This window comes from Gymnoscopelus braueri, assembly GCF_963280865.1.
Source record: "Gymnoscopelus braueri genome assembly, chromosome: 15".
In the NCBI taxonomy this organism is placed as follows: Eukaryota; Metazoa; Chordata; class Actinopteri; order Myctophiformes; family Myctophidae; genus Gymnoscopelus; species Gymnoscopelus braueri.
Window position 1 is genome coordinate 45,835,083 of NC_137620.1, and position 12,670 is coordinate 45,847,752.

Below are 12,670 nucleotides of genomic sequence, written 5' to 3' on the forward strand. Positions count from 1 at the left end.
TACCTTTATGTGTGATATACTGCCACCTTTATTGTGATATACTGCCACCTTGAGGCCTTGTATATGATATGTACTTTAGCCAAATTGGTAATCCTCTACACCTGGTCAGGCTCACCAGGTGAGTTAATTAGGGGATTAGCTAGTTTCTGAATCAGTTCAGTGCAAACCAGCAGACTGTCAAGAGCACACTGCATGTTGAGTGAATCCTTTGTATCAGGCCTTGGACAAGATAAGTCTGTAAGTTGTGTGTGTTATAGATATGGCTCTTAAAGCTTATATTTTTATGTTTGCTAAGATCTGTCCTAACATGTTTGTGTAAATGCAATCTTTGAATGTAACTATAGTCCAGCTACAACAACATGTGATCACTTTGCAAACTTGTGATGCATAAGCGTATGTTTTTGAATTATGACACAAATGTTTGTGTTTTCTATGTTTTGTATTTTCAGTTTTACAAATTAAGTGACCCTCAGTAAAGAACCTAAACGATGCCAGTGTCTAAGGAGCTTTTTTTGGGACCACTTTGTAAGCTGTCTGCCAAACCATACAGACTCTATAGATGGGTTTCCTGTTTGTAAACATGAGAGGATGATGCGCGCGCAGTGGAGGGTTGAGCAGTAGAGGGCGCTATTACCCGCAGCAGCTCTAGTCAAATGTACATTCATAAAAGAAATGGTCTTCACCGGGTTTAATGAAAGTAGATTAAATTATGCAGTTTGTAATATCTTCTTTACTCAATAAAAATGATTTGTCGGAAGTTGGATCTGTTTGTATATGTGAGCGGGTACAGTGCTTTAGGCAGCAAGGGGGCATTTTTCATTTTTCATTTTATTACAGATTGTTGAAGTACAGAATATAAGCTTTCATATGATGTATCATTCATTGAAATTGGAACACATTTGAAGAAGATGTGATCATTTGAATCTTGTCATCTTTAATAGTCTAAACTGAGATAATCCCTTGTAAAGAATTTCCACTTTCTAGCACCTCTCAGCTCCAGGTAATGGGCGTGAACAATGGGTAATTTATTCAACCTAGCCACTCCTCTAACCACTCCCCCATTTTCGGATTTTTACTGTGGAAAGCAACTAAGTACATTTACTCAAGTACTGTACTTAAGTACATTTTTTTAGGTATTTTATACATAGGCTATTTGAAAATAGCCGCTCTACAAGCTCACAATGCGCATTGCAACGTGTTGTGAGCTTGTAGATCAGCTATTTTCAAACATTTGAGTACTTTTACTTTAGGTACTTTAAGTATATTTTGATGCCAATACTTTTGTACTTTTACTTTGCTTGAACGTAACATTTTGAGCACAGGCCTTTTACTTTCTATATTGTGGTGTTGCTACCACCAAGTGCTTCTTCCACCACTAAATTTGACCCACTGGTAGTCGACTATAGTCGAGGTTTACCTACTAATGATAAAGACACGCACAAGCTAGGTCCTGGATTAACTCCAACCTGGTGTGCACTCTCCATTTACAACCCGTACATCTACAGAAACGTTCAGATTTCAAATATAAAGTCCTTACCTCATGACAACGGATGTTACCATTCACTTCGGGTGGGTCTAAGTACCCGTATCTTCCATATTGTTCAATAAAAAGCATTTTAATCCGATCGGCGGCCATTTTCTCATAGAGTTATAACGTATCAGGAGTGCAATACCCCCCCCAACCGATACGGCCGCGTAGTTGAAAAAAAAAACGGAGATGGCCATCAATCGGATCAAAATGCTTTTTATTTAACAATACAGAAGATAAGGGTACTTATGAGGGCCCGTACATAATTATAACACCCGTGGTCATGAGATAAGAACTTTATATTTGAAATCTGAACGTTTATGTAGATGTACGAGTTGTAAATGGAGAAATGCAAACACCAGGTGTACGTTCTGCCATGACGCTTGGCGACGAGCTAACAATGCTAAAGCTCCTAGCCTCGTTACTCCACTGTTGTTTTGGCCACATCTTCAGTGAAATACTTCCATACGAACGTCGAGCGGCCTGTTGTTTAGCTGGGGCTGACCTCACCTAGCTGCTGTGTTCGCTACAATCTTATATTGTTTATACAACTAGATTCTGTCCCGAAAAAGACTAACGCAATACTGGCCGCTTCCTAGCACTGGTCCAGAGCGTTAGTGAGATTATTTTTATTATACTCCACTGCGCCCTCTACAGATCTGGACAATTTGAACTTACCATTAACCAAATCTGTAGAGGGCACTGTGGAGTAAATAAAAATAATTTCCGTCTTGCGGACATTTTCTGCCCAAAAAGTGTATTTTACAGAGTAGCTGGGGTGCTGAGAGGCTTCCCACCTCCGAGAATAGACTTTCAACAACACAAAACAGCCTTTGTTTCAGTGAGTAGCGAAATGGTTTTGTTTATTTTCACTACTCTTGAGTCTTCCAGGGCGTTAGAGGGAACTCACTAACGCTCTGGACCAGGGTCCACCGTGGTGAAGTTAGTTTCAGCCTCAGGTTGAATATTCACCCGGTGGATATTACTCCAGTAAAGTAAAATACCTCAAAATTGTACTTAAGTACAGTACTTGAGTAAATGTACTTAGTAACTTTACACCACCACAGAGAGGAGCGAAACTGATGGGCGGGGATTAGGCTTGTAACCGGAGTACAATGCCTAGCTATGACCAATCGAAACCTCTCGGGTTAGCAACTCTCTACCAAACTCTCCGCCCACAGGACCCACAAGAAACAAGCACACAGACTAGCAGAATAGGAGCCTACTTTACTATACAAATTTAACCATTTAATGACGTTAAAACGGATATCTGTTGGGATTGAAAGCTTGCTCGACATTCGAACTGTGTTAATATGGAAAAAAACGAAAATCAGCCAAAAAAAAAAAAAAGTTATTTTGCTTAGTTTCTACCGTTTCTCATCTCGCGAGTTGATGCCCGAAACACCAGGCCTGCTCACATATAATAGCAGCATTATGCCTATTATGCCTATAATAGCAGCATCTAAATCCCGAACATAACAACAGAGTGAACGGCGCTTCCGGTTCGTTCTACCCCACGCATGCGCAGATTGCGCACTCTGCTCTGTGATGACGTCGCGCGGAAACCCATCTATACGTATTGTAAGGGCAGAACAATTATCATTATGACCATCAGCTATATGGTTGATCTACTGTACAGTATGCTAAGATATAAGTGGTATTTATACCTACCTGTGAGTATAGATTACATTTACATCAATGGTTTATCCAGGTTTATTCATAAGGGATCCTTTTGGAGCTTCAATATTTATAATCTCTGTGTTCATCAATGTATGCAGTAAATGATGCTGTTATTATGACTCATAGTATACACACTGTCATTGTTTAGTCATTATTACTCATTATTATGTGATGGGGTCAGTTTAATAACTGCATGTTTATCATTTATTCTATAAGTTGAGTGCATATGTTTGTTATCATTTATTCTATAAATTGAGTGCATATGTTATCATTTATTCTATAACTTGAGTGCATATGTTTATCATTTATTTTATAAGTTGAGTGCAAAAGAACAGGAGAACTGTTGCGCCTTTCTTTGTCCTTTTGTAACTGCAGGTGCGGTGGTCTCGAAAAACATAAAGATAGGCTGACAAGGAGACTCGCTCACTGCATGAAAGTATAGGAAACACTCCTTAGACGAGACTTAAAGAAAATGTTTTTCTTTATTTTATGATGCCCATAGTGTGCTCGGTGCTCATTGAATTAAAAATGTTAAAAACGTTTTCAGTCCTCCCAGGACCTTCGTCAGTGCTATAATGGTCGACACAGACAAATACACTGCTTATATATGGTGCTTGATCACCTCAGCTCAGGTGCTGAGGATCACTACTCAAGTTCATCACCATGGTTACCATAGGGCATGGACAGATCAATTGCAGACAGGAAAAAAACAGGATTATACATTTGTGTTACATTTGAATCATGGAGTTCACTTTGCAAGCAGTTTATGCATCCAATCCAGTCATGTCAGCATTCTTTTGATACACATTTTTGAAAAATATTTGTTAAAACAGTCACATTAGTAACAATTAAGGATTTTTTGAAATAAATTATACAAATTAGTACAGAATACTATATGCAGGGTTCCTATAGGTAGCATTGGAGGGAAAGGTCTTCATTCATGCCACCCGGGTTAACAGATTGCAAGTGAAAAATCCATCTGGATTCAGTTTGTAAGAGTTTGGTGTCTAAATCACCACCTCTTCTGGATGTTTTAACTTGGTCTATCACTGAAAATGACAGATCTGTCAGAGTGACCGGCTTCCATAAAGTGTCTGGCAATAGGAGATTTAATGTCCTTGCGTCTGATGGCACTCATGTGTTCTATGATGCGTGTGCGGACTGGTCTGGATGTTTTGCCTACATACTGGAGATTACATTTACAGGAAATCATATAGACTACATTGGAAGAACTACAGTTGACAAACTGTCTGATCGTGTATTGTTTGTTAGTGACTGCACTTTTAAATGTGTTCATTTTCTTAGAGTATTTACATGCTACACAGTGTAGACAAGGGTAGAAGCCGGTGACTCCATCAAGCCGCCCGTGTGTTGTTGGGGGGGTATGTAGCAGTCTGCTTTCACCATATAGTCCCTGATGCTTCGAGATCTATAGTGGGAGAAGAGAGGAGGGTCAGTGAACAGTTGAGTGCATACATTTGTTATCATTTATTTTATGAGTTGAGTGCATATGTTTGAGTTAAAATATATAGCCTACTCTCTGTTACTGCCGTAAGAACAGTTCCCATGGCAACAAGGGCGGATCAACGGGGGCAATTAATCGCGATCAGTGGCAGCTGTGCGGGCAGGGCAGGTGCCAAGTTTAAGGCCACTCAGGACAGAGTGAGACAGAAACACCATGGAACGCACCAGACAGGACGCTACAGCACGCTACACACGCTACAACACGCTACACACGCTACAACACGCTACACACGCTACAGCACAGCACGCTACAGCACAGTACGCCACGAACGCCGGGGAAAGGTGGGGAAGATAGTAGCCACGAACACCAAGTTCAGACTGGCCCCTCTTCAAAGCTAAGTACCCCTCTTGTGACGCTAGACGGTGTGTGCACTGTGCACCTGTCTTTTAAATACATTATTTTAGTTCTTGTGTTTATTAGTTATTCAGCCCCACACGAAGGCTCAATTTTGGGACATTTAATTCATTTGTGAACACTAGCCCTGGCCTGTTTTTTTGTATTAATTGGAGCATGCTTTTATATGCTGTTAAACTTAATACTTTGTAGCTCTTATTTGTGTGTGCAGTGATTGTAGACAGTAGGCCAGTGGTGGAAAGTAACTAAGTACATTTACTTAAGTACTGTACTTAAGTACAATTTTGAGGTATTTGTACTTTACTTGAGTATTTTCGATTTCCAATACTTCTACTTCTACTCCACTACATCTCAGAGGCAAATATTGTACTTTTACTCCACTACAATTATTTGAAATTTTACTTTTACTTACTTTTCAGTTAAAAATGATGATATTATGAAACATACATTAACCACCTTAGCCTTATTTTATACACATAGGCACATATCCGATCTACAAGCTCACAACGCGTCGCATCGCGAAACGTTGTGAGCTTGTAGATCTGCTATTTTCAAACATTTTAGTACTTTTACTTTTGGTACTTAAGTACATTTTGATACCAAGACTTTTGTACTTTTACTCAAGTAACATTTTGAACACAGGCCTTTTACTTGTGACAGTGTTTTTATATTGTGGTATTGCTACTTTTACTGAAGTAAAATATCTGAGTACTTTTTCTACCACTGCAGTAGGCCGTTGTGGGACAGTGTAAACTGATGTGAATTATTGTATTGACCCCTAAAGGAGACCCTCCTGGGATAAGGACAGAAGGCTGATAAGCTATGGACTATATGGACTGTGCTCTACTTCTTAAACCAGGACCGTACGGACATTGGCCCGGATTCATAAAGGGATTTAGAACCATATTTTGTACGTACCGGCATGTAGGACAAATCCTACACCTGCAGTCGGATTCATAAAAGTTTTTTGGTCTGTGTTTTGTGCGTCAGGTGCGCACGTTCTCAGGTCAGCCCCGAGGCTGTCTTACCAGGGCTGAAATGTGCGTATGTCTTTAGAATGCTTTATTCTTCATGCCAAAATCAATTACAACAGTGGCAAACCTCAAATAAAATATATATGTGCCCAACATTTGTCAACACATATATATATATATATATATATATATATATATATATATATATATATATATATATATATATATTTTTTTTTTTTTTTTAATGTCAAACGATGTATTGCATTTAGAGAGGAATTATTATGTCCCTCAGTGTGTTTGCCAGCGGGACGTAGGACAGCGATATATTTAATCAATAAGTAATCAATAAGCTCTGGTCCATAATCGGATAGAAGCGTTCCACTTGTATGCTGGATTTCATCATCTTTTTACCTCTGTAAAGGTGCGCAATGTTTATTAGAAAAGGCTTATGTAATATCCTTTCACGTTTTATTAGCCTTTTATTTGGTAATGGGGTTAAACCTTCTAAACTTCTTTATTCTCATTACACATGAGAGCATTTATTACATGATCCGCCTCCAGACAGAACAGTAAGTTGTCAAGGCGATGCGACGCCGCATCTGTTCTTTAGACGAGGCGGAGTTGAACTTCAAAGTCAAACTTGTATCAGCGTTGCCAGATGTTGTGAGAGAAATAAGCAACCAGGTCTAGGAAAACAATTGCCCAAAAGAAGCAACTGGCACTTAGGCCATTATGCACTTTAATTAAACCGTTGTGAGCTTGTAGATCTGCTATTTAAAAAAAAAATCTTGTAATAAAATGTGGAATATTTGGAAGATTTTTTAAACATTCTAACAACACAAATCTGGTAAGAGGCTCCAGCTGGCACAACACATTTTCAGATGGGGCTTATAGGGATAAATTAGCCTACATATTAACTTGGGGGTCCATGACATAAAAATATTTGAGAACCACCGGTTAAAATAATTGAACAATTGTGAAGCAAGCCCAAATAATCAACTACACTTTAGAAACGAGCCCAAAAAACCGCACCCCACAACTACCAATATTTACAACTTTACAGAAAAATAAGCCCAAATTCGCTTATAATAAGCGGACATGGCAACACTGTGCCGTAAAGTGACGTTAAAGTTGGATGCTGTTGGATGCAGACCTGGTCATACGCACTTCTCTGGGATATACGAACCCCTTTGTGAATTGCACGTCAGTTTGTGAGTACCAAAAATACGACCTCCTTTACGAACTTTATTTACGACCCTCTTTATGAATCGGGGCCAATGCCTCTAGTAGGACTGTGATTACCTGATAATTCTGTTTGAATCATTTTGTACATTTGTCAATAAACCTGTTTTATTGCACCCTTGCTCCTATAGTTTTACTCTGCTCAACCTGTGTGTGTGTGTGTGTGTGTGTGTGTGTGTGTGTGTGTACAAATATATATATTATATATATATATATTTTTTAAAAAACTGTTTGAAAGTGTTTATTTGAGTTCCTGGGCTCTATTATCCTCCAGGTGGCGTAGTAAGGGTCCATTTGGTTCCATTAGTACACTCTCAGAGTTACAGACCCGTTGTGAGCTTTTAGATCTGCTATTTTCAAAAGATTTTTAGACATTTCAAAACGTGTTAAATGGGACATTCTGCATAATGAGTTCTTCTGGTACTTTAAATAGATAACATTACTTTTGTACTTTTACTCAAGTAAATTCAGAATTACAGAGTTTCACTTGTGACTGAGTACTTCTACATTGCAGTAGTGACACTTTTACTTAAGTAAAAAAAACAAAAACGTTTTCCACCACTGTTTGTAACAGACCCGATAGGGTGGGGGGGGGGGTTCCATGTTCACAAATGTTTCCCTGAAACTTTTATTTTGAAGGGCTTCCTCCCCAAAGTCAGGTCTCTGAAACTTATATTCTGACGGGTTTCAGCAGAGTAGAATGAAACTGCCTTGGTGGTAGAGGAGTAAAAGACGGCAGACACAATGTTTGTATGATATGGACTAGAGATGCGCGGATCGCGATTTTAGCCGCGGTTGCCGCAGTTAACCGCAGTTTGGGTGGATTTGGGTCAATCAAATATAATTATTAATTAATATCGGAAAAACAATGAAATATTGCGGTAAATTAATTTATGACATCTAATATATCTATCCATAAAATAGCTAAATCTCTGCGTGCTTGTGAGTGTGTAGAGCAGCCTCTGTGCGATGCGATCAGAAAATGCATTGATTTAGCCTATGGAATGTCTTTTTTCTTTTTTTTTTAACCGGTGCTGCTGTGCTGCGCTGAAGAGCAGTGCGCTTTGTATGTTGGATGCCGATGTGCGGCATCCAACAGTTGGATGCCGCACAGTTGGATGCCGCACCGACATTCCATAGGCTAAATCAATGCATTTTCTGATCGCATCGCACAACTAATACTAAAACTAACGGAGAATACCAGAAAATAATAATATTTTGACATACGGTTTGACAAACGGTTGATGCGGATATTAAAATTGGATAATATAATTATTGCGGTTGGATAATGGATGGATAATTAATTTGTACCGCGGATTCGGATGACCATGAGAGGCCATCCGCGCATCTCTAATATGGACCATAATGGCACGGACTGTCATGGAAAGGAAAGGACAGACGGCCAAATAAACAAATAAACAAAGCACATGCCACTTTAGCACCCAGCTGGAAGAGGGACAAGTAAAGGTATTTACTTGAGTATACACTCAACTACTGCCAGCCAGCCACCCTGTCATTGGCAAACAGTTTACAATTAATATATGATCATGATCATCAAATCAGTAGAAAGTGTTTTAATAGTTTGATAAAGAGTTTAAACATTATTCAATTAAAATAAATAATAATACATATTATACAACAGGTAGTTCCGACCCAGCAATCTGATTGGTTGAAATAGCTATCTAGCCGTGCTTCAAACCAGCATGATAGCACGGGCCTAATCACATTAATAAATCACTCCGCACTGCAGTCCGCACCTGATTAGACCATATATGGCACAGCTGTGCTGTGACGTCACGCTGTCCCACGGTAGGAAAACAAACAGACGAAAACAAACAGCACGGCGAAAATAGCCGATCTACAAGTTCACAACGCGTAGCCAGGTATCGCACGGTGAAAATAGCCGATCTACAACTTCACAACGCGTCGCCATCGCGACGCGTTGTCAGCTTGTAGATCAGTTATTTTGGCCACGTGACACGGTCGTACGACGGAGCATAGCCTACTGGAGTTCATTCCACTGTGCAAAGCATTGATAGCTCAGCTGTGTTGATGAGACGGTGCCACAAAGCGCTGCTACAGGGACTATTTAATGTCTCAGTCAAAAACTCTTCTCTTTACAGGGAAACTGATAATAGCGAAAAAATGTTATTATGAATTGCCCCACAATATGAATACATTTGGATGTGTTTTGTTGGTAACTGTTGTATAATCGCAATATTACACTCGAGGGTGTGCTTTACCTACATTATTGGCACTTCAGTGATGCTCGCGGAACTCGGCTTCGCCTCGTTCCTGACCGCATCACTGGCGTGCCAATAATGACGGTAAAGCACACCCTCTCGTGTAATATTGCTTAATTATTATTTATCTTATGACTCTTAGTTATGTATTTTATGTTGTAAAAAACTATTATGTTGCAATAAACGTAATGCATTCAGCATTGAGTTTTATAAATGACACACACACACACACACACACACACACACACACACACACACACACACACACACACACATTATGCAGAATGTCCCATTTCACAAGTTGTAAGATGTGTAAAACGTATTAAACAGTATTTTGAAAATAGCAGATCTAAAAGCTTGTAGATCTGCTATTTTCAAATAAACAAAGTTTAAATAAGGCTGAAGTGGTAAATGTATGTTTTGTAATAATAATCAAAATCTATAAAAGTAAAAAAAAAAGTGTTCAAATAATTGTAGTGGAGTAAAAGTACAACATTTGTCTTTGAGCTGTAGTAGTAAAAATATAAACAATTGGAAATACTCCAGTAAAGTAAAAGTACCGAACAGTTGTACTTAAGTAGCCTACAGTCAGACTAAATCTACAAACATTTGCATTATTTCAAGTGGCTCACTCACTACCGACAAGCAATTGGTAGCGGACTGTTTTAACAGTTTCTTCACCACAGTTGCAACCCAGTTGGTAAGCAAACTCCCTCAGCATTCAGGTCTGTACGGCCCCGACCACATTCAAGCTCACTATGAGAAACTAGGGGCTAAAAAAGATTCCTTTTTTTTCAAACCTGTATTGACTGAGGATGTGCAAAACAAACTCCTCGCCCTACAGCCAAACAAGGCCACCGGCCTTGACAACATCCCCACCAGGTTCCTCAGAGACGCAGCGGTCTCCATTGCTCCCATAGTAGCCCACATTACAAACTTATCCATCAGTCAGTGTCACGTCCCACAAGAATTCAAGTTGGCAAGAGTAATCCCTCTATTTAAAAAAGGAAGCAAACTAGACCCTGGCAACTATAGGCCTGTTTCCATCCTTTGTTCCATCTCAAAGGTTATAGAGCGATCAATCCAAGAACAAATCAACAGCTACCTCAGCGAGCGTAAACTGTTGTTTGAATTCCAATCAGGCTTCAGAACGTCCCACTCCACTGACACATGCCTACTATATTTGACCGACTACATCAAACGTGAGGTAGACTCGGGCAAATACTGTGGCATGGTCATGCTGGACCTCCAAAAGGCGTTTGACACTGTAAACCACGCAATTCTACTTGATAAGCTGAGGGCGATTGGTTTTGATTGCACATCACTAAATTGGATGAGATCTTACCTGGAGGGTAGAGAACAAGTGGTTGACATCAACGGAACCATGTCCTCATCCCTCCCGGTGAGCTGCGGGGTTCCTCAAGGCAGCATTCTAGGGCCGTTACTGTTCCTTCTATACATTAACGACATGAATGCTGCCTGTAACTGCAAACTGTTCCTGTTCGCTGATGACTCGGCACTCCTGATCTCGGGTGAGGACAAGTTGCAAGTTGAGGAAGCTCTCAGCTCTGAACTCTCAAAAATCCGTACCTGGCTGACCGATAACAAACTGTCTCTACACCTTGGGAAAACTGAATCCATCCTATTTGGGACCAGACATTCCCTCAGTAAAATGAAGGTAAATGACTTCAAGGTCAAAGTCGATGACACAATCATCACTAGCAAAGAAGAGATTACCTATTTGGGATGTATTCTTGACAAATACCTGACAGGTGAAAGCATGGCAACAAAGGTGGTCAAAGGAGTAAACCAGAGAACCAGATTTATGGGCAGAGTTTCCTCTTTTGTCAACCCTCAGGCCCTCAGGACCCTCTCAGGGGCCCTGATACAGCCCCTTTTTGACTATGCTAGCTCCTCTTGGTACTCCAACACCTCAGTGTCACTGCAGACTAAGCTTCAAACCTCCCAAAACAAACTGATCCGACTACTTCTCGGACTGGGGCCCATGACCCACCTCTCTCCCACTCACTTTGCCAGCCTAGGCTGGCTCAGGGTGGAAGACAGGGTTAAACAACTAAAAATGGGTCTGGTCTTCAAAATTGTAAATGCAGATTTGCCCGATATGCCCCCTATACCCGCATATCTGTATAAATACCTCGAAAAAGTTAGTGACACCCACAGCCACGAAACTAGAGGGAGCGTAAACAACAATCTGGTACCACCCTCCCATAAAACAAACATGGGCAAATTCTCCTTCTATAGCACAGCCACCAAGGAATGGAATAGTCTAACCCCATCCCTCAAAAAATGCAGTTCCCTGGGCTCATTCAAAACAGCCCTAAAAACCCATCTTTCTGGAGGCCGAAAGAGGAGCTAGTACCAGTTTCCCTGTAGACAGACGACCCCCCCCCCCCCTCCTCTTTTTGTACATATTTTGTATTTCCTCATGCTTTTTTTGTATATAATTTTTATTTTTCCATGCTTCCCCCCCCCTTTTTTTGTACATATATTTTTTAAATGCTTTTTTTGTACATAGTGGTATTTTTTCTGTATTATCTGTATTTTCATGTTGATTTTTGAACTGTTTGGTTGCTACTATATATGTCTATGAAATTAACTCAAGGACCCCAACGGAAACAAGTCCGCAAGGACTTTTTTGGCCGGACCTTTTAGACAAAAGCATTATAAATGTAACTGTGTTGTTTTACATTCTTTTGCCTAATAAAAATTTCAATCAATCAATCAATCAAACAGTACTTGAGTAAATGTACTTTACTTTCCACCACTGGTGGTAGAATGTGATGAATGAGTGTGTTGTTCACACAGAACACTTCAAACACTTCTCCTTCCGGTCGCGGACCGGATACGGAAACGGTCGTGTCCAACTTATACATCACGTATTGTATGTTTGGATGTAGTTTAGGAGGAGGCAGGATCTAAAGCGGATGTTGTGATTTAAAATGGAATGAAAACCGGAAGGCTTTTCAGAGAGAGGGAGAGGGAGAGGGAGAGGAGACTCTGTTACAAGTACAAGTCTGGGATTAAAAATGTACTTTGAGTAAAAGTAATTGGTATTAAAATGTACTTAAAGTACCAGAACTATAAAGTACTCATTATGCAGAAT